The sequence below is a fragment of the Lissotriton helveticus genome, chromosome 6 (assembly GCF_964261635.1).
Source record: "Lissotriton helveticus chromosome 6, aLisHel1.1, whole genome shotgun sequence".
In the NCBI taxonomy this organism is placed as follows: domain Eukaryota; kingdom Metazoa; phylum Chordata; class Amphibia; order Caudata; family Salamandridae; genus Lissotriton; species Lissotriton helveticus.
This window is the reverse complement of record NC_136067.1, coordinates 599,842,406-599,865,611: the sequence shown is the minus strand read 5'-3', so window position 1 is coordinate 599,865,611 and position 23,206 is coordinate 599,842,406.

Sequence of the window (23,206 nt, the reverse complement as noted above, 5' to 3'; positions counted from 1 at the left end):
ATGCTAGTATGGCGGAGACATTACATCTGCATGGAGTCTGACTGCCAGATAGACTTACTACAAGGATCCACAATCCCTTGCAGTTGGATTTATACTCTAACCGAGTGAGAGAAACAGCATTTAAGAACATATTTAGACAAATATTTGAAAATTGAGTTTATTAAACCATATAAATCTCCAGCTGCTTCGCCGTTGTTTTTTATAGCAAAAAGTAATGGCAAGCTACGCCTGTGCATCGATTATCGAGTACTAAATAACATCATTATCAAGAAACTCTACCCACTACCTCCCATCCCTGTAATACTCAATCAGGTCAATTCTGCCCAAATCTATACCAAACTGAATTTTAAAGGTGCTTATCATCACTTATTCATTTGTGCAGGAGATGCGCGTAAGATTGCGTTCTGTACAAGGTATGGGTTGTTCGAATACAATGTTATGCCATTTGGGCTCTGTAATGCCTCTGCGGTGTTTCAATTTTTTGTAAATATCGTCCTCCAGGAATACTTGGATGAGTTTGTCATTGTATAAATTGACAACATCTTAATTTTTTCTACCTCGGAGGAGGAGCACATAAAACATGTCACAATCATTTTGACCACTTTACGTGACAATGGACTATACTGAAAATTAACCAAGTGTACCTTTCACACTACTGAAGTTGAATTTCTAGGATTCATCCTGACATCTCATGGCAATACAATGGCAGAACGCAAACTCCAACCCATCACAGAATAGCTCACACCACAAAATATGAACAACATACAAAGCTTCCTGGGTTTTGAACATTGTTACAGGAGATTTTTTGACTAATTGTCTGCTAAAGTTAAGCCACATACGATCTTGCTTCAAAAAGGTGTGTTTTTTCACCGGACGCAAGACACTGAAAATGCATTTTTGCTATCGAAAAAAAGCATTTACAACAGCACCTGTATTGAAACATCCAAACACAGAGCAGCCATTATTCGTAGAAGCTGATGCTTCAGATACTGCTGTAGGAGCTGTTTTATCTCAAAGAGGTTGTACTACCAATCAGTTGCACCCAGTTGCCTTCCTCTCTAAAACATTACAGTCAGCTGAGCCCAATTGCACTGTAGCAGAAAAAGAATTACTGGCGATCCGTTTAGCCTTCAAAGAGTGGCGTCACTACTTGTTGGGTGCAAAATTCCCAGTGACGGTCTATCTTGAACACCGAAACTTATAGTTTTTACGTTGTGCCAAGGCTCTAACACTGAGACAATTACGTTGGGCCTTGTTTTTTGCTGAATTTAATTTCAAGATAACATTCCGCCCTGGTAGTGCTAACAATAAATCAAGTGCATTTACTTGTTCTGACACTGGTATGGTTGAACTGATGAAAAATTCTCCTCCTATGGTTCCCCAAGAACAAATTGTTGGAGCATCTGCTAGTTTAACCCCTGAGTTTTTTTTACCAATCCAGAAAAGCCCTGCCAATACACAAAGTGAAACAATGGTGTAAAGCAGATCAAAAATGCCAAATGGAGACCAATCCGGCTTGATATCTAATCGTCAAAGCAGTGACAACACTAAACGCCTATTACATTTGATAGATAAAGCCCATCGCACTAATATGAACGCACTACTGCTGTCGGTCGATGCCGAAAAGGCTTCCGAAAGAGTTAGCTGGGATTTTTAGACAAAACCTTAGCTCACTTTGGCGTGGGAGATGAATGCAGAACCTGGGTTGCGAGCTGCTACAACAGGCCCACAGCGGTAATCAAGGTAAATGGGGTGGCTTCCCGCCCCTTTGAGATACAGAGGGGTATGAGATAGAATTGCCCTTCGTCACCCCTTCTCTTTCTGCTTTACGTGGAACCCCTAGCATAAAAAATTTGGGATAACCCCGATATCTTAGGTATCCCATTCGGGGACACGCCATACTGTGAGCTTATACGCCGATGATATTCTGGCGACCCTGGAGTCCCCTGAGCAATTGTACCAGCTGTTTTGCGGTAGCTGACTGCCTTTGGTTGGGTCTCTGGTTTTAAGGTAAACGTCGGGAAATCCATGGTCTTACATCTGGGTAGTGGGGCAGCCCGACGCAAGAATGAGCAACCATGATACAGGGAGCTGCAGTCCCAGGACACAATCACCTATCTAGGGATAGAGCTTGCTTCCTCCGTTACACGAACAGTCATACAGAATTATGACAAGCTCCTCTCCCACGTCCAGAAAGACCTACGACAGTGGCAAAAGCACTCTGTATCTATTCTAGGCCTCATGGCAGCCATCAAAATGAATATCCAGCCCATGGCTCTCTACATTTTTCAGACCATACAGGCCGGGCCCCCACCGGGGACCCTCCAAAAAACACAAAGCACGGTGCAACAATTTATCTGGGCAGGGACACGTCCTCGTATGCGCAGAGATCTATCCCACAGACCACCAGATGAGGGAGGAATGGGTATCCCGAATTGTCTAGAATATTTTAGAGCATCACAACGTAGACACTTGGTGGAGTGGAGCAGACCCGCGTCTGAAAAACAATGGCTGTTCCAAGACCGGGTGCTAGCGAAGCTCTGCTTGTGGAAGGTGCCTTTTCTACGGCGGCCAGATAGACCACTAAATCTCAAGGGCTCCCAATCACAAGCACCCTGCTAAGAGTCTGGGACTCGGTGGCAGTCAAATGCGGACTCACATCCTTTCTCTCGCTCTTGACACCCATATTTGACAATCCGGAGATTCCACCTGGGCTCGAAGAACGAGCATTCCTGCCAAGGCGGGCAGCGAAATGCAAGTCGGCGGGACACCTCTTCGATCTAGATGGATTGCTTCTGTTCGCAGAAGTGCAACAATCCTAAACAATCACCGCTCCGCAGCGCTACCAATACTTCCAAATCCTCCACTGGCTCCTCCACCCCGAAGTGCGGCCGCTGGTTCAAAGAAAGCTCACCAGATACCAGATATGAGGACTGGCTCATCACCAAAGTCTCAGAAAAAAAGATGATCTCTGAACTATATATACAATGCTATATATACAATGCTGCGTCCACCAGCTCCCTTTTCACCCTCTGCGGGGCAGCGGCGTTGGGCGCGGGAACTCGGGAGAGACCTAACAGAGAAAGAATGGAACGATGTATATTTTCGGGCTAACCACACAGCTCACAATACAGCTAGTAGGGAAGCTGCATTCAAAGTGGTCACTTACTGGTACCTAACACCGGACAGGCTGAATAAAGGGAACCCTGATCGAAGCCCGACATGCTGGCGGGATTGTGACGAAGAGGGTACACTGACTCATCTACTCTGGGACTGTAAGGAACTGACTGATTACTGGGGTACTATTCTGGACAACATTGACAAGCAATTTGAGAGCGAAATCCCTCGATTCCCTGCCTACACATTACTAGGGCTCCCAAACCCACTCACCTACCCACTGAAATCGATTAAGGGAAAACGGATGGGCCTGGCGATGGGAGCAGCCGTTCAACATATCCTTTCTCTATGGGGCACACGGACACGACCGACCCACACAGGCTGGCTACACAAATTATGGTATATTGTATGGAACGTATTCAAGCCACCCTGACGAACTCTACGGACTCCTTCAGGACTATATGGCGCCCATTGCTGTCTCTGTTGGCGCTTGAAATGAATGAGGTGACATGCCCCAAATACCTTCGTCTCCTTCGGCTCACCGAAGTACAACATACGAATGAAGTCCCTAAACCTGCTCATTAATCGGCGACCTTTACAAAAGGTTCTTAAGAGACTTTTGCCTAGCACACAGGTTCAGGGAGGGAGGGAGGGAGGGATGGAAGGGGTGGGGGGGTTTAAGGGAGTTTTGTTTCTCACTCACTCTTTGATTTCTTATAATGTTTACTCTGGCCAATCCCATGCTGTACCTCCTTGCATTTATCTCCCCACTCGTCCACGGAAGAATTACTGGGTGAGTGAGTGTGTTGGCCTTGCGGGTTTCTCGTTGAGCCTTAGGTGGTTCACTAAAGAAGATTAAAGCAGATCGGAGACTTCCCAGAGTCATCGTGGATTCCCAGTCTTGTCACGTCTTCTTTCAGAAAAGCCATTATATTCTAGCGCTTTGGAAAAGACATCATAGAGTTATTATAAAAGGAAAAGGAATATGTCTATATAATAAAATTACTTGTTTGCAAAATATCTGCACCTTGTAAGGCTTTGGAATTCAGTTCAGAGCAAGCATTATTTGTTGGAGTCCACCTCTGTCATATTTTCTTGCAAAACATTATCTGTTTGACTATACAGAGCAAGTCATGATACCAAATATTTGGATGTCATGAATATACCAAATACAAAAGAACTCCAAGTACTTTGCTGTGACTAAAACCTAATGTTTGATGTGAGGAAACATCAGATTGCACAATTAAAATAACAGAAATGTTTACAAGAGACTGAAAGCACTCAATAATAAGGATTTTGTAAGGGCAAGTTAAGAAACTAATTGTTGAACACTGCTGCCACATATCATCAGGTGATACCCAGAATCAGGTGTTTAATTGCTTCCTCTTTCATTCCAGGTCTCCCTCCCTGCAGTACCCTTTCTAATGACCTTCCCCCCATCTGGCCTTCTGCTTACATATCCAGAATTGGTGCTACTGGAAGGTGGGCATATTGGAGGCACTGCTCCTGAGGAATCCGTTCATGACAGCTGCATGTTGTGCCTCACTTAGCAAGTAGTCACCACTAATGATGATGGATGTCCTTCAGCCAGGTGTGGCTACATTCACATTTAATAATCAGTCAACATCAATGATCCTCTTGCAGAATGGTACAAAGGTGTGTGTGTTAGTGCATGGCTCATGTGTTTGTCCCAGTGTACCCAGGGAGCAGCAAACTGTAGTGGCTAAACTATCCAACCTATATCTGCCCTATCACTTTCACACAGGGTGCTTGGAGACTATCTGAGTTGTGCTGTGTGTAAAAGCACCAAATGAGCCCCGTTTACAGTGTCCAAAAGTATGGAAAAGGGTCTATACAAGAGTCAAATGTGAGGTAGACTACCAGTTATCCATAGGCCTCTGACAAAGCTACATATACCTTCATAGACTGTGGGTTAATTGCTAAATCATGTATTCAACTCAACCTACAGAATGGTACCAACTCTTAAATTTTAATATTTAATATTTATATGATAACGAACTTGTGAACACAGAAACAAAATGTGTTTATAAACAATATCAACTATTAAAATTACCTACACCCACCTAGCCTACACTAACCAACCTTCACACTAGTCTTTACTATCTTAACTTATGTTAATCTATTGTAAGTACTATACACATGGGACATGTTAAACATAAGTCCCCCCGTCCTCCGTAATACACACATAAACTACATCCTATGCATATACTATCTACAGATTTAATGCTACATAAATATTTATATATTTTTGTTTTTATATATTTACACATTAAACATCAAACTTCCATCCACTTAAATATGCTACCATTAAATAACACACTCAAAACAAGCAGTTGCAATGCAATCTGTCTCGCCTTTTGAACCTTATAAGTATTTATCCATGCAGCCATAGACTATACAATCAATAACAATAAAAATAGCCAATTCAACCATGCTGATCAAAAATGAATTGACTTTTTCTGCTTTAGGAAAAGATGCTCTTACCAAAAAACTGCAAAGTACCAATACTATTGACTTCATAAAGATGACCAATTGAGTCAGTTGTGACAGGATTTCAACCTGTGTCCTACCTATTTTAACAGGTTATAATAGGATGCAGATTATAACAGGGATACCTGTTTCATGCAGATTACACCTTCAGTAGTGAGCACTTAGCCTTTTTGCCAATGGACCAACACATTAATGATCACCTGGAATACTACTGCCCTCTATCTTGGGCTCACACTTCCATTTGCTAAAAGAATACAGTTGGTTTAATATGGATTATTTTTGTTTAGCATCAAGTGGGCTTTGTAGATTTAAACAAAATCACTGGTATCTTGTAAGGTATTGAAGTCTAACCCCTCTTCATTGAGCCAGCTTTGCACCTACACTATCCATTAACACACCTTGGACCGATATTCTTACTTTGCTACATCTTCATTGTAGTTTTAAAACTACATTCACGATATTAACTCAACATTAAATGTTTGAAAAAGATGCCTCAAATTAGGTAGCAAGGGATAGCCTTTATTTAAATTTTAATTTAGGGAATGAATATATGCCAATCTAAATGCCAATCTAAATGCCAATCTTAATGCATACTAATCAATCATTCAGCAGTAATCAGTACTGGCCCTGCCAGCAACTGTAACCATTTGAAAAACTAATAAACAACATATCTGAACATTTGCATGAGATTTTATTACGGGGACAGTGCCTCAAGAAAGGGAGATGGGCATTTACAGTACAGAGTGTAGGACACATCCCTGGAAGTTCTGTAATGTAAATCCCTCGTCCTTCCTCCCTCTCTGCCCCTGTACTGCCCTGAACCCCCTCTGTGACCAAGGCCTTAGTATCTTGGTGAAGTAGCCTAACGCGAACGCATAATATGGGCACTTTCAATCTCAATGGCCACAGAAAGCATTTTGTGGGGCCGGTAAGGAGGGAGCATAATTTTGGGCAGATCAATCGCATTTGCTAGTTAAAAAAAAAAGGTGCTGGAAAGTTGGAAGTGCTGCCTTTTCAAGAAATTAAACTCTGCCACCCGTCAGTATTTTAAACAAATCTTCTTCCCGGTGGGCGAAGAGGGCACCCCCACTCTTGATATAGTCATAGTAAATGATTACTTCCCTGCGGGTAAACGGTACCACAAATCTTTTGCAATGCATGTAATTACAACGCGCCGTTACAACGACTGCGTTGTAACCACGCATACCATGGTTACAGCGCAGTCGTTATAACAACCGCGTTGTAAATGCATGCAGAGAAATTTCACATTTTCTTTCCCCGGCAGCCCAAATCTCATTCAGAAAAATAAAAACCCCTGTGCTTGTTAGCAAAAGAGTATGTTTGTCACGCCACGCCACGTTTGTCATTGTGGCAGAATCAATAGTGATTTGGTAAACCTGTTCTCAATTTTCTCCAGACACTTAGTCTGATCCAAATCCCATAACTCTACCCCATAGAGGGCTCCACCAAGGCATCTAGCATGATAAATTTCAAGTGCAGGAGAAACTGGACGGAAATTGGATCTATTCAGTTTTTTAACAATTGCAGACTCTACATGTTGCAGTCATTTGGCTTTTTAATACCTGAGAGGACCATGATAAATTACTGATCAACATAAGGCCCAAATAGTCAAAAGCTTTGACCTGCTCCACGATCCTAGATCCAAGCCTCAATTTCCCCTTGAATGACCTGTGTGGCCCAAAAGTCATACATTTAGTTTTTAAGCCATTCATTTCCAGGCCAAAAGTATCACAGGCATCTGAGAACTGGTTTAAGATATTTTGCAGGCCTATAGCCTTTTTGAAATTAACAATGCATTGTCGGCAAAGAGGGGTGCAGGGATCTGTCACCTCTGCAGTCAAAAAGTGTGTTTATTACCCCATTCAAGTATAATGTAAACAGGATTGGGGCTAGGATGCAGCCCTGACAGACCCCTCTTGAGATGTCTATTCAACCAATCAGTTTGCTCCCCCACCCTGCCTCACATGTGCATACGCAAACATCTGGTCCCCGGCCTGGTGGCCTGATAACCTGGGCATTTGTCCAGATCCGTCAGAAAAAGTGAAAAATCTGGGCATTACTCTTGACACCAAAATTTCATTTGACGCCCAAGCCAGCAAACTGACTTCAATAGTCTGGTTCATCTTAAAGATGATAAAAAAAATACTGCCGTACTTACCAGAGGATTCACGAAAGACAGTGGTGACAGCTCTAGCCTTGTTGATGTTGGATTATGGGAATGGTCTGTATGCCGGGGCTAGAGTACAGATCCTAGCCAAACTACAGCGCCTGCAGAATGCAGCCGCAAGGCTGGTGCTTGGCATCCCTAAATATGAGCCAATTGCCCAAAAACTAAAAACCATACACTGCTCCCAATAGTAAAAAGGGTGCAGTTCAAATCGTTGTGCCTGGTCTATAAGGCGCTTCAGGGATCAGGCTCACAATTCCTGAAGACCCACTTGAAACTGTACGAACCGGCCAGACTTCTTAGATCCAGCCAACTAAAACTAATCAGAGTCCCGAAATTTAGACGGGCTAGTTGGGGCGGAAGAAGTTTCTTGGTGCACACAGCACGGGCCTGGAACCGGCTGCCTCTATCTATAAAAAATAGCCAATCTCTGGGGTCCTTCAGAAAAGCAGTCAAAACTTGGCTATTCAATGCGGTTATCTAGGTTGCCCGTCTCAGAAGTTTGCAGTCTGTCATAGCGCCAAGACGCCTCCGGGCATTCGCGCGCTTTACAAATGGATAAATCAAATCAATCAAATCAAATCAAAGCTGCCTTTGTGCATGCAAATTATATGGTGTAATAATTCTAATAGCATCCCCAGTTCCCTTTGTGCAACCCACAGTTTTTCTTGGGGAGTTAAGTCAAAGGTGGACGTTAAGTCCACAGACACTACATGGAGATGCCCCTTATTGAGCAAAACTGTTTTCCATATTATCAATAGTAAGTAAATTCTTTATTGTTTGATTATTTAAAATCTTACAATATTTCCAGTACAAAAACATATTTAAAAAATACAATATAATAAAAGCAATTATATCCTAAAACATTTCTATTAAAAATAATCTTAAAAGCATTTATTCTAATTTATTCTCCCAGTTTTGTAGCTGCTATCTTTAGGAACTTTACAAAGGCAGCGTTCATGACTATATCATTTGAATGAAGACAGATTTTCAGTGCCAGCCTACATGTCCTTGTTCCACGCATATTAAAATGAGGTTTAAGTAATGCGCATCTTTCATTACGGAGTCCGGGACAGATACACAGGAGGTGGACAATATTCTCTTCTCCACCGTTACATAGTCTACACAATGTGCTGCTGTTGGTTTTTTTCCACGGCGGGGCGTGACTAAGGCCTGGTAGTATTCCAAATCTTGCTCTCACAAGACATTGTTTGCTTTTTTCAGACCAGGGTATCTCCAAGTATTCATGTACTTTCTTTTTTTTCGTATCCATTTATTACTGATCACGAATGCTTTCTTTTTGCCAGCGTATCTTTGTCATTTACAAGTGATAGGTGATTTGTTGTTCGGTTTACTATTTTTTTTAAATGATCCATTGCTTATCATATTGTTCCAGATTGGCATTAGTGCAAACTCTTCTACTGCCTCATTGAGATATTTCCATGCAACTGATTTCGTATTCTTATTTATTTCTTGCCAAAGTAGCTGAGATATATGATTATCATGGTCATTTTTAATCATATACCACGTTTTAATAAATTGGCCTTTTCTTGCAAAATCTTGATTGTTTAACCCGAACTCCAGTCTAATTTGTGCCGGTGAAGCATTATTTGGGAGATAGAAAAGAGTTTTATACGTTTTAGAAAGGACCTTATTTATCAATTCCGCATCCATCCCCATTAATGCCTCACTACCATATGTTATTGTTGGGAGCAATTTAGCCCCTATAATTTTCAAGAGCAGTCGATAGGTCATATTTCCGAGCGATTTCTGTGCTATCTTGAATGCTGCAGTTAGTGAATTAGCTTTTCTTTGTATATCCAGTTTTTGTAATTGATCATTTACTTTCTGGTCAAATAGTACACCCAGATACTCATACACTTCTATTTGTTCCAGTTGGGTATTTTCCATATACCATTTCCATATACCATTTGTTTTTTTTGTCTCAGTTTTATGTTCCTAGTGACCACCATGATTTTTGTTTTGGTTTCATTTATTACCATTCCGTTTTCCTGAGCATACAAAACTGTTCTATTAATTAAGCGCTGAAGACCGATTTTAGTATGACTTAGAAGGATGGCGTCATCTGCATACATTAGGTTAGATATCGGTTTGTCCCCTAACTTTGGAGGACAATAAGAAACGGAACACCTGAATTAAAGTGCTAGTGTGTGCCCTGAATCCACCTTGTAGTTGGGATGGGACTTTATTATACTCCATTCAAGTTTGTGTCTTTGTCAAAATCTGTTTACTTTTTTAGTCTTTGTCTATCAGGCTAATGGGTCTATAGTTAGATGGGGGATCTTTTTTGTAAATCGGAATGATTTTGGCCCTCTTTCCCCTTCGCTATAGCATTTGATATAGGATCAGATGATTTGTTTAGAGCGACAGAGGTTGCCAGCTACCACTCGGGTTGCACAGCATTGCCCCCACTGGGTCGATCAATCTTGCCTAGGCCATCTCCTTGCTACATCTGGCAGTGGTAAAATTTGTATTTGTCCTGGATGGTTGCACGGGAAGCACTTTACTTGCGTTTATGGTAGAGTTTTCTATAATGCGTTGATCAACTGAATTGATGATCCCTTTGGGGGCAAGGTACACAAATCTAAATTCACAAGCCCTGTTACATACACTTCCTTGCTCAGCACTAAAACTAATCAAGCTGCCCATTCTATAGGGGGCGGTGCTTCACATCTAATATGTCTGACCTCATAAGGAGTAGCAATATCTACGGTTTCTCTCCCAGTGTATCACTTTGTTTATCATGGACTCACACTCACTACTCTCCTTGGTTCACGTGGGTAGCCTTGGGACATTAACCATGTATAGTCATTTTGGTATACACCCATGGGGACTAGTCTCCTTCTGTGGGTCCTTTCCTCAACTTGGTGGTCTTGTTTCTGTTCATTCCAGTCATCTTGTCAATCACAATATATGGTCTGAGTGAATGAAATTTGGGGCGCTGTACTGCATCTATTTATCCGATTCCCTCCATACACTGGGGCAAGACATAGAGATCTATGTGTTGAAGACCTAGGGCCACATGAATCCCCTGCTTATCCTACTGTTCTTCCAGTAATATTGCCAGGCACCACATTACTGTTGATTGAAAAACATTCCTCCGTGTGTGCTGTTTCACCTTCTATGCCCGCTCCCCTCGTCGGTTTCCCTTAATTTATTTTCCCATCCTTGTGCCTGATTATTTCAATGCTTTTGTTAGCCTCATTATAGTCATTACCTTTCTCAGATGGGTAAGCCAAACCTGCCCTCTCAATCAGACATCTCAGTTCTGTTCCCTAGGCTCCTAGATTGGCGATTTCCCCCTCCAGCTGCTCGATGAGATCTCTGAGTCATTTATATAGATCATCATCCTTTAGGACGCAAGATATTGCACACACATATAATACTCTATACTGCAAAGCAGGAGGGCCTTCGTCTGCAATAGGGCTGAAAGATTTGCACAGGTTACCTCTGAGATATGAGTAATGCGGATAGTGTTACATTCATCTGAATTGCTCAAGGTTTGACTCTCAATGTTCACCACATTAACAATAGGGGTTCCTTTGTCATCCTGGACACTTCCTTCTCATTTTTAGGTTTCGTAACCTGGCGAGGGGCGAAGCCACTCCCAGATCGAAATCTGTTGTTTCTAATAGTGAGGTTAGGACAGCCTCTGTTTCCAATTGGCTAGCTCCATAAATGGAGGCTAGCCATTGGGAGGCAGAGGCTGTCAATCGCGTTTTCTCTCGAAAACGCGATTCGGGGGCGTTTCTGGTGCTTTTTTTAAGCCCCGCCCCTTTGTCCCGGGCCGCGCTGCCATTGGCTGCCGGCCCGGGACACCCCCGTGACGTCATTCCCGGGCCGCGCTGTGATTGGCTGCCGGCCCGTGACGTCAGCCAATCACAGCGCGGCCCGGGACCTGACTTGTTTTGTATAGGCAGCGTTCTCACCAGGATCGTGCGAAATCGTTGCATGTTTATATTTTACTAGTGAAGCTTTTAAGCGTCTGTATTTTTTGAAGGCGTGTAATGAGCAATTGAGCATCTAGAGGTGATAGTGTGTGGTTGTTTTGTGTTATTCGCCAGAGGAGCGACTTGTTTTTATCCAATTGTGTGGTGAAGTCCTGGCAGTGCTCGAGTGATTATGGGCAGTTGTGTTCACGTATTGACTTTTTTCTCAATGAGGAAGACTCGCTGGGCCAAGAGGAGGGGGGGATATTTTACCACATGAAGTGACAGCCCCTACCCTATTCAATCAGCCTTCCCCTTCCTGCAAGCTGAACGCTTCCAAGCGTGCTCAAGTTCTCACGAGCTACTTCTCACTGCAGCACAACTCTTGTGGTTGTATGTTTACATGTGTTGCGCCCAATATACGCATCAGCAGCAAATGCGACGGGAGGGCAGCGTGCAGCTGGAGGAGGCGGGGCTTCAATTCCCCCGGGGACACCCGGGACTTTCTTCTCCAGGGGTCTGTATTCTTTCACTTTCAGCCGCTGTTTGTAGGACGCGGCTCGCCCGTGCATGGAGCCCAGACGGGCGGGCAGCAGCGCCCACCCTCTGCAGGCACAGTGAAGACCCCCCCCCTGCCCAGGGACCCGGATGAACTGCGCCTGGAGCCCGTGCGGGGCTGGGAGATGCCGAGCGCCATGGTATCTGAGGCTGCGATGGGGGGCAGTGTGGGGAGACAGCCGCGAGGGGAGAGCCAGGGCTCTCGTGGCAGGGCGGCTGGACACCCCCGGAAGAGAGCAGGTAAGAGGAGTCTGGACTCCAGCCACAGGAGTCGTGTGTGGGGAATCGTTTAGAATAAGTGCTGTTCTGAGACCCACCGCACACATCTCGAGGGGAGCAGAGATCCGTCTGTACGGCGGGACTGGAGAGGAGATGAAACCACACGCACAACCAGGGCCGGACTGGGAATCGAAAGCAGCCCTGGCAAATTTTGGCACACCAGCCCCCCGACCGGCACTTCTGGGGGCAGCGGGCGGCCCGTGGGCTGTGGCAGGAGCAACCAAAGCAGGCAGGTCTGCTCACAAATAAATCCACCAGTGTGCTCCAGGGCACTAGTGCGCTGTGCGCCTGTGCAGTACAGGGCCAGGGACTAAACAAAAATGTATAGGCCAAGGCCCAGGCTTGGCCTTAATTGAGTGTTAACATGCATTTCCGCCTCAAATCTCTGTTAACAGATCACTATCTGCTTTCATTTCATTTTGTCTACTCCCATTCTGCTTTTTTGCCTATTTTAATGGGCCACCCAAGGAAGAGGAAAAAATACGGTTTTATTTATCCAGTCCGCCTCACTAAACCGCACCAACCTTATGTAACCATTTTAGAATGCTGTTTTTTGTTGACGTCTGATGGGGATCTGAGACCTATCTTGACATCATTTCCTGGACAGCACCTTTATGTCTGCTGTTTCCCAGGGGATGTCAATCATTGTTGTGGCAAATGAGAGGTTGTGGCGTAACAGCTAGTGTTGCCGACTTTAGAGCTGTGGAACCGGTTCGAGCCTCGGTGTCAGCTCAACATCCTGTGATTCTGGGCAAATCACTTCATCTCCCCGTGTCTACCAAAAATGAATGTTTTGTTTGTAATGTGACTGGTGCTCAAGTAAAGGGCTCCAATACATTCGGGTTGCACATTTTTTTTTTTTTAAAACAAGTAAATGACTTCCTGCTCTTTCTAAGAATTCCTCTTAGGCAGAAGGATATACGATACCATTTAGAAGCTGATCGTGTCAAGCAAATTAGATGTTATGATACATTTTAGAGAGCCTGCCATGTGGATGAACGTCATTCTTTGATTGTTGTGTGTACCTGTTTTGCAAAGGACATAAACGTTTTATTCCGAATAGTTTCTTTGCAGTAACATCCGAACCTTTTTGTACATTTATGAAGTGCAGCAGCTGATAAAGAGGGCCGCCTCGCTTATTGTGTCGCTCAGTCGCTGTGCATATTATTGAAAGTATTTGCCCTGTTTAAGGAGCATACCAGATTCAGAAACTCTCTAAAACTCTGAATTAGTAAATAAGCTGCAGGTAGCACAGCACCGCTCAGAAGTAATCAGGGCAGTGGGTGGGGTACCAGCTTTGAATTTGGATGCATGTTCAAGCATCCTGTGATTCTGTGCAAATTACTAAATCTCCCCATGTAAAGCGCTTTCATACCTTCGGGTCGAGTAGCGCTATATAAAACTGCAATAAAGAAAAGAAAATAAAAACACAGCCGCAGCAATCATACCTACTTCCGAGCTATCCTGTCGTTCAGTTCATGTTCTAATCTATACAACTCTTCCAGTTTAACTGAAAACAGGCATAGTTCTCTTCTGCACTCGTGCACAGCACCTTGTTCATGATGAAGCCCCTCCCCCCCAACCGGCCCTAACTTGAACGTCTGTGCAGGCCCAGATCAGAGCTGTGCATCTGTGTCTGAATGTAATCACACTTTCAACAGCACTTGACACGTCCTGAGCTAATGTACGACATTTCCAAGAAATGCAAGATTTGTCAGTTCGCTCATGATTAGGTGCAGAAAGAAAAACTTGGAAAAACGTGGTAACCACAGCTCAATATTTCGGAGCTGAAACTCATGCAGTAGTTCCTTTAGTTTAATCCCGCCCATAGTGCCATGATAAATATATCCAACCACCCCCCCTCCCCCCCCCCCCGCCCCCCTTCGCTACACCCTTCAGATTCCGACCCCTTATAGCCCATGTGTCATCTGCCTGCTGGAGACAGGTAAAGGTAATGCTCATGTGATCTGGTTACCTGCCAGGGTCAGGGCAGCCCCAGAGACCGGGGTGCAGGGGCACTCTCAGCAAAGCGCATAGAAAAGAGAACACAGAAATGGGGCGATGCTGCGCCGGCCGGCCTCGTCGTTTTAGCTCTATGTTCACTCTGCACATAACCTGAACAGCATTCTCGATGAAATGGCAACTTAATGCTACAAAGGCAAACAATAAAAACGCGCAGACACACACACGATGTGAAATGATCTCTTCAATAAGCTGCCCCCATAAATGACAATAGAGCTAATACAAAGAGTGCACGCTTTGCTTCCTATCCCACTGTGACCCTCTTGTCTTAAGACTTCAGCTCTGCGCCGCCCGTGGTTGCCTACATGTACTTCGATCCTACTGTTAGTTACCCGCGTTGAACCCACGCTCCTATTGCACGTTCAGCTGTGGTATTGCATGATATTAAGTGATTGCAAATGCAAACAATTTGCAAAAATGCAAATGACACTCACCTGCGGGTGGCGGGCGGCAGACAGTCGGCAGCAGGGACACTGGGACAGGCAGGGGCCAGGGCCAGGGGGCCTAGAAATAATTAAATTATGGGAACGGACGGTGCCACCGAGAGAGGGCCTCTCTCGTCGTTTGACCTAGTTGAAGTTAGTTTTCTGGAATGCGTGTTACACGCACTTTTTATCACGCTAGCCCTAATGCGCATGTCACCAACAGCCGCGCCCACCTCATCCACACACCCCTAAGGTGGGTGAACTAAAGAAGACTGAGAGACTGCGCAGACGCGGCGGAGGGTGGAGGCATCTGCACGCTGCCCGCACGCACGACGCACCCCCTAAAATGGCACTCGCAATCCAATACATTATTTCATTAGCAGCAGAGATTGATAACGATTTCGTGAGGTGAGAGTGAGAGTCACGCAAACGCACGTGCGCAGCAGAGTACAGTAGTGAAGTCAGTGACTACTGCACTAGTGAGTGTACAAAAAAAAAATCGGCCCCAGCGCCAATTCCGGCCCCCTCCCAAAAAAACGGCCCCAACTCCTGGCAGCCGACCGGGGGATTGCCCGGTGCCCGGCATTGCCAGTCCGGGCCTGCGCACAACCCCCGTCATAAATGCAACTGTGATCTAATAATGGAGCGGGGAGGTGCGCGGAGACCAAGGGATAGCACAGGGCCCCCAAAATGTCCACCAAGGAGTGACTGGAGATAATGGCCCAACAGGGATTAAATTGAGGGAGGGCAGGGGTGCAGATGGCGAAGATTCCCCACAAACTGTGATGGGCATGGGAACTTGTTCATGGATGTTAGCGGGGACATACATTGGTGTTGTGCATGCATCCATCCTCTGTGGAGCGGAAAGTGGGCAAAGGACCCATTATTTTTAGAAAACAATAGCGGTACCTGGTAGTGACGGAGTTTGCCCACCGTGTCACGGGAGTTTGAGCAATGCTCGCCCCTCACCCAACCCCCGCCCGGGCTGGTGCTGGAATGCAAATCCCCGCTGCCATGGGCTGCCTGCCTGTCTGAGAATGGATGCTGCCGGCTTCAGCGCCAGCATCCCAGGGGAGCACACACTGCAGGGACGCCCGGCTTCTCTGGCCTGCTCCCACGGAGGAGACCCGGGATGGGCTGCTCCCACAGGTCGGCAATAAACACTCTTACAATGTGTGTAGCAACCACACTGCTTATAAAGGAAATTCGAGCTAAGTTTTAGATATTTTCATTACAACAATATCACGGGTATTTCTGTCAGCTATCTATTCAGTGCATGAGAAACGTTAATGTGATGACATTTATATGGACACTGCAGTATTCTGACAACTGTGCAGGAATACTGATGAGCAAATATCTATCTAGTCTCACAGATCAGTGGTGATCACCCTTCCTAAAAAGAAAATCCTCGGTGTCAATACCTTCATTCATTTAAACCAACTCCTTGCTGGCACTCTCACACGAAAATGGGTCATGTGTTTGGGAGTTTCTGACTTTCCAGGACCATCTAGGTGCACCTCTTTAGACCAGAGAAGCAGGACTCTGAAAGTCCACTGCTAGCGACTGACACTGAGACATCTTGATCATTATAGGATGTCCATTTTGTGTGAATACAAAGAAGGTACTTGTATGTCAACTTTGTGGTGTTTTACCACATCTTTCTTACTTCTAACCATGGACTACGATTTATTATCGGACATCAAGCAGTCAATGTTTGCACATGTATGTAACCTGCTGACAGAAGTGATCATCCACCAGAACAGTGTAGCTTTCTTGAATTGGGCTTGCTATTATTATTTTTGGGTGGGAGATGTAACTTGATTTTACTCCATTTGTCACACGCTTACTGCCCTGTAAAATTTCCATGTTTTATTTCATTTTTTTCTGTTTCTACTGTGAGAAAACGTCTTGCCATTTACGTTTTGGCCAGCAGGGAAAACGCGGATTGTTTTGACCTGGCCATGTTCCATCCACCAGTATCCTAATGAGCTAAATTGTAGACTTAGGAGGTATGGTGTTTTTTGTTGTGTGTGTGCGTGTGTGTGGGGGGGGGGGTTCTGTTGAAATATAATATATTTTCGGATTGCCAGGCAAAAAAGGCAAGTATACATTTATTCAGGCTTTTTTTTTAAAGAAACTAGTTTAATGCCGACTGACTTTGTCTGAAGAAATGTTAATATTAGCCAATCAAAGTAGTTCTCCCTCTTGCTGTTTGTATTCGGGCATGAATTGCCTAATGCCCAGTATTTCTGCTGCTGTTCTGGTCATTTTAGGAAATTGCACATATATGTGTGTGGGGAGCTCTGTGTGTGGGGGGATTAAGCTAATGGCAATGTAATGACAGTGCCATTTATTTATCTGTTTTCAAAAGCAAGACATAAATAACAAGCATTTACAATGCAACGGTTTCGCCTTTGGAAAAGTTAGAGCTATTGACAATGTAAAGGACAATGCCATTTATTTATCTGTTTTCAAAACCAACACATAAATACAAATTTTTTCATTTACAATGCCAATAGCTCAAACATTTCCAAAGGCGAAACCGTTGCATTGTAAATGCTTGTTATTAAAGATTTGTGTCAACGGTTCGGCAATTTTATGTCTCTTTTTAAAAATTCAAGCTATTTTTGGCCTTGTATCACAGCAATCGATTTTTTCCTCTTATTAATGATTGTCTCTACCGCCCCGATAAAATCATCAATCTTGTCGATCATACAGTTTTCAGCCCCATGTCGGGAAGTCGGCCGTCCAGAACTGATTAAATGATATCAATGATTAAAATCCCAACAATCTTCAGTCCTAAACCAGATTGAATGGCTTCATAGAGACCATCATCAGCTGTATCCAGATGTCCATGCTGCAATGTTTGGCAGTGGCCCCACCTCCAGCTACAAGCGAGAGTAATGCTTGGAAATGTAGTCCCTCCCCAGCATAGTGTCAGCAGAGTCCAGATGGTGTCCCACGCTGAAGAAGTTGAAAGGCACTTTTAAGTGCTAGTGAGGCCACCTCCAGCTACAGGTAAGAGTAATGCTTGGGGTAGTAGTCCCACCCCAACATAGGGTCAGCAGAGTGCAGATGGCACATAGGGGATAAATAGGGCATGAGTCTGGCTTTACAGTGCCAATCCATGTGGAGACAAGTGCATTTGTCCAGTTGGCCATACCATGCAATTGACACTGTATCCATGCATTGAGGCCTACTGGCGCACCATAGGTTTAACAACAAAAACATTTGCACACTGCTACAAAATATACAATGCACTGAGAAATTAAGCCTGACATCCAGTTTATACCTGCAAAGCCATATGACCAGATACCTGTTATGTGGACATCTACACTCACAATGTGCATCAGTCAGGCAGTCTGGTAATGATTTGTACAACACTATGGGTCAATAGAGTAGCAGGCATGCATCCCTTCAGCTCCAGGCCATCAGTGTAATTGTTACTCTGTCACTCAGTTTCACATAGGTATTACATGGACTACTCTGAGGAAGGCTCTGGCACCCTTCAGGCTGGATTACAACAGCCATACCTTAGGTTAAGTTAGCTAAATGATGATTTATCAATAGTTATAAAAATGTCCTAACACCCTGGTAAGTTCAAAGTTCAGAAATACCACAACGTTTCTGGTGAGTTTCCAAATGGTACCGAATGGTTCATTAGCAGTGCAGCTAACAGCAATGGCAACAGCATAACCGTAATGGCAACTTTGTCAACTTACAATATTCAAACCCTTACCTAGAGTTGATGTGCAGTGTTTTATGCTGCAAACCTTCACCTATGCAATGCTCTACTTAACTAGGCAGTAAGTGAACTAGACAATGTTCCAGCAATAGAATGATACACAAATTCTGAATCATAACACACCCTAGCAGAAACACATGTTGAGATGTAGTTTATCTGTCATGGGTCATATTCATGATGTGGATAAACTTTGCCACGTCGATGGAAATATTCCCAGCATCTATCATGGGAAAAATAGTTTGTTTGTGTCTGCTGACATTGTCCTACGTGATGTAATAATTTGGCTTTTGAATTGACACCCGCTCCCAGTGATCCTTCCTGTCCTTGGGGCAGTTGCCCTGGCTGACCCTAACCCCAGAGGTCCGTCATGTGGGGCAGGTAATGCATAATGAACCATGTAAGGCCATCAGCCTCTCCCTCAGTATAATTCTTACCCTACCCTTTCCCGGCATGACCCTATACCTCCCTAACCTACTAAACCTCAAACAAACTACCCCTAAACCAATGCCTACACCTAATATACAAAATCCCTTAATTAACAAACACCCGACAATACAAAGACAAAGTACACAATTGAGCCAAAACGGGGACAGATAAGACACTTACTAGACCTAAAACTGCACAAATCCACCAGACACTGCCAAACACCACCTACAACCAGCACAAACTAACAGATTGTTGGAGAAAGTAAAAATAACTTTCACACTTCCCAGTATGCTTCCAGCCACACCGTTGCGTTCATTCCTGGGTGTGTCCAACACGTTTGCAACAAGTGCGTTGATTTTGGAAGTCTTTCATGTCCCTCAAACTTAATGACAGGAGACCTGGCAGATTGCCCTTGGAGTCAGTCTGGGTTCAAGGGATGCATGTGCAGTCTTTATCACCCAGTCAGGGGAACAGCAGACAGCATGGCAGCACAGCAAGGCAGGAATTAAGAGTTGAGTGCTCACAAATCAATGTTCACATGTGTTACCAGGGTACACACCTGGATGTCCCCCACAGTCATATATGCATGTAAAGTTTGATCCTTGGGCCATTGTCCCGCTCTTTTTGATTCTCTAATCAATCTATTCTCTCTCTTCCTGCGATGAGAAGAGACGCCTACCTTCTTATGTGTCATGGATGCAACACACACTTAGGGAAGCACAGAGATAGGCTGGCTCCTCCATACTCCAGTCTATGTCCCACCCAACTTGCAGCTTTTTCTGGACTCTCAAACTCCATCGGGTGTTATTCTCATAATCCTCATGTTGTGCAAGGCAGCCATGTCTTATGCACAAAGTTAGCCAGCGCCGTCCATGTAATGTAGGGTCACTTCTGCACTCAGGGGTGGATGTATGACACCAGTAGCGTGGTGCTTGCACCACACAATGTGGTACTTGTGCAACACAACTCAAACATGAGATCTGTGAAGCCACACAAGGCCACCTTGCGTAGCCCTGAGTGGCTTTATCAATTTCGAGTAAAGCAGTGCATCACAAATTGCTGTATTGCCTTACTCACCTCTAGGGAGGCGTTCCATGGTCATTGCATGGGTTTTAAAAGCAACTCCCATGGTTTTAGATGCATTCCCAGACTTACCAGACCTAATAAACCTGGGAATACACCAGAAAAATGCACCTTTCCAGGAGAGGTGTAAACAGGAGTAATATCTTTGACTACTAGCAATTACTTCCTGAGGCGGAAAGCCGGGAAAGTTTAGGCGGACTACAATATTTGAGCTAAATTGTGTTTTTAACCTCTGTATTTTTAACTTTGCTTATCTGCTAATTTGCACATTTCCTTTTGCTCGTACAACCTCGGACCGCACAGCCGATTAAACGCTGTTGCGGGTTGAGCCGGGGGTGAGCCGCCTTCTTAGGGAGGTGCAGGGATCGCGGTCTAGTCTTTCAGACCCTCCCGCCCTCCCTGGTATTTAAATCGCACTTGCGACGATGCTCAGTGTTTGACTACTAGCAATTACTTCCTGAGGCGGAAAGCCGGGAAAGTTTAGGCGGACTACAATATTTGAGCTAAATTGTGTTTTTAACCTCTGTATTTTTAACTTTGCTTATCTGCTAATTTGCACATTTCCTTTTGCTCGTACAACCTCGGACCGCACAGCCGATTAAACGCTGTTGCGGGTTGAGCCGCCATCTTAGGGAGGTGCAGGGATCGCGGTCTAGTCTTTCAGACCCTCCCGCCCTCCCTGGTATTTAAATCGCACTTGCGACGATGCTCAGTGTTTGACTACTAGCAATTACTTCCTGAGGCGGAAAGCCGGGAAAGTTTAGGCGGACTACAATATTTGAGCTAAATTGTGTTTTTAACCTCTGTATTTTTAACTTTGCATATCTGCTAATTTGCACATTTCCTTTTGCTCGTACAACCTCGGACCGCACAGCCAATTAAACGCTGTTGCGGGTTGAGCCGGGGGTGAGCCGCCATCTTAGGGAGGTGCAGGGATCGCGGTCTAGTCTTTCAGACCCTCCCACCCTCCTCTAGTATAAATGTGTATTATTTCCCGTCCGCGCAGCGGGCGGGCGCAGCGGGCGCGCCTCGCCCGTCCGCGCCCATACGGGTCCCGGGGCCATAGCCCCTGGTCTTTTTCCGGTTACTCCTCTTTCTTATACCGCCAAACAACTACTTGATTTAAGACCTTCAAGCACTCACACTACGACCTCTCTTAATATGCTTGATCGGTTTCCTCAGCACTGCTCTGACTGCTCTTTTTACTTAGATACTCCTCTCCTTTGTAACAGTCAAAAACAACAACCAACTATTTCCTCTCCTCCTGGCTTTGTATTTCTAAGTCATAATTGTCGTTCCCTGCCCAAACACAAACGAGATATTTTTGACGTGCTAACTGATGAAGCGCCGGATGCGCTCTTCGTTACAGAATCCTGGCTTCATGACAGCTCCGGCCCTGACATCGCCGAAGCTTTGCCGACTGATTATGCTATTGTCAGAAATGACCGTCCTAGAAGGACGGGGGGGTGGTGTGGCAATCATATTTAATAAAAAATATCAATGCCAGTCGGATCCTGTCGTTTTGGGCGGTTGTGAAGCACTGCATTTCAAGCTTGCCCTAAATCCCAAAAATACCCTTACAGGACTTCTAGTGTATCGCCCCCCGGGCACTGTAAACTCTTGGTATACCCAATTCTTGGAATACATTGCATCGGTTCTTACCTCATCTAGCAATTTTCTAATTGTAGGCGACTTAGATTTACATCTCGATGACCCTAATGACAACCTGGCAGGAAATTGCATCGCAGATTTAGCCGCTATGAACTTAATCTTACATAATAAGGGTCCCACCCATAAAGGTGGGCATCTTTTGGATCCTATTTTTTTTTAACACCACGCAATTAATATGTCTTCCTGCACTGCCAGTTTCCTGGTCTGATCATTACCTCGTTAAATTTACTATAGCGAGTAATGAAGCACAGTCCCAATTCAATCCTTCTGTGAACATCAAGAAGCGTGATTGGAAAAATCTAGATATTATTGCTTTTAATAAAAGCCTGTGCGACCTTATGCCTAAATTTCCACTTGACTTGGATGACATAGATGCGGCTGCCAATTCAGTGAATTCCTGGCTTCTCGAGGCTATAAACATCTGCCTCCCTCTTGCTAATAAGAAAACTACTGTCCATAAGTCTCCTACCCCCTGGTATAATGAAACTCTTCGTTTTCATAAATCCCAATGTAAAAAGCTAGAACGTGTCTGGAGAAAGGATTATTCCATCTCTGCCGGTCTTACATATAGAACAGAATTAAAACTTTATCACAAGGCTTGTGCTCATACCAGAGCCACCTATGTTAATAATATGATCACTGAAGCTATGAACAAGTCCAAAATACTATTTAATGTAGTGAAAGACCTTGCCGGCTCACAAACTACTGCTATACCTCCACCTCTCTCCAGCAGTAAATGTGACGAACTTGCCCAGTATTTCACTTCTAAAATTGAAAACATCTACCAGGATATTGCTGCCCATGATAACACAAATATCTTAACAAATCCATCTTCAACCATGAATAGTGATGCAGACTCTTTCCTGCCCCTCACTAAATCTTGTTTATCTTCGGCCTCATTGCTGACTTGGCCTGTCCTCTCACCTACTACTCTACTGGAGATCCTAAACAATATTAAGTCTGGTTCCCCCATTGATCCCCTACCTACTTCGATTCTACGTAAGCTAGAGCTCCCTCAACTCACTATGATTTGCACCTTACTCAATTTCTCTCTTAGCTCGGCCACGGTCCCTAACTGTTGGAAGCACACAATGGTTACTCCGCTACTAAAAAAAACTACAGCGGATCCCAATGTTGCTTCAAATTTTCGCCCCATTTCATTGCTGCCTGCTTTTTCTAAGATTCTTGAAAGGCACATTCATTTGCATTTATCACATTTTGTAACAACTAA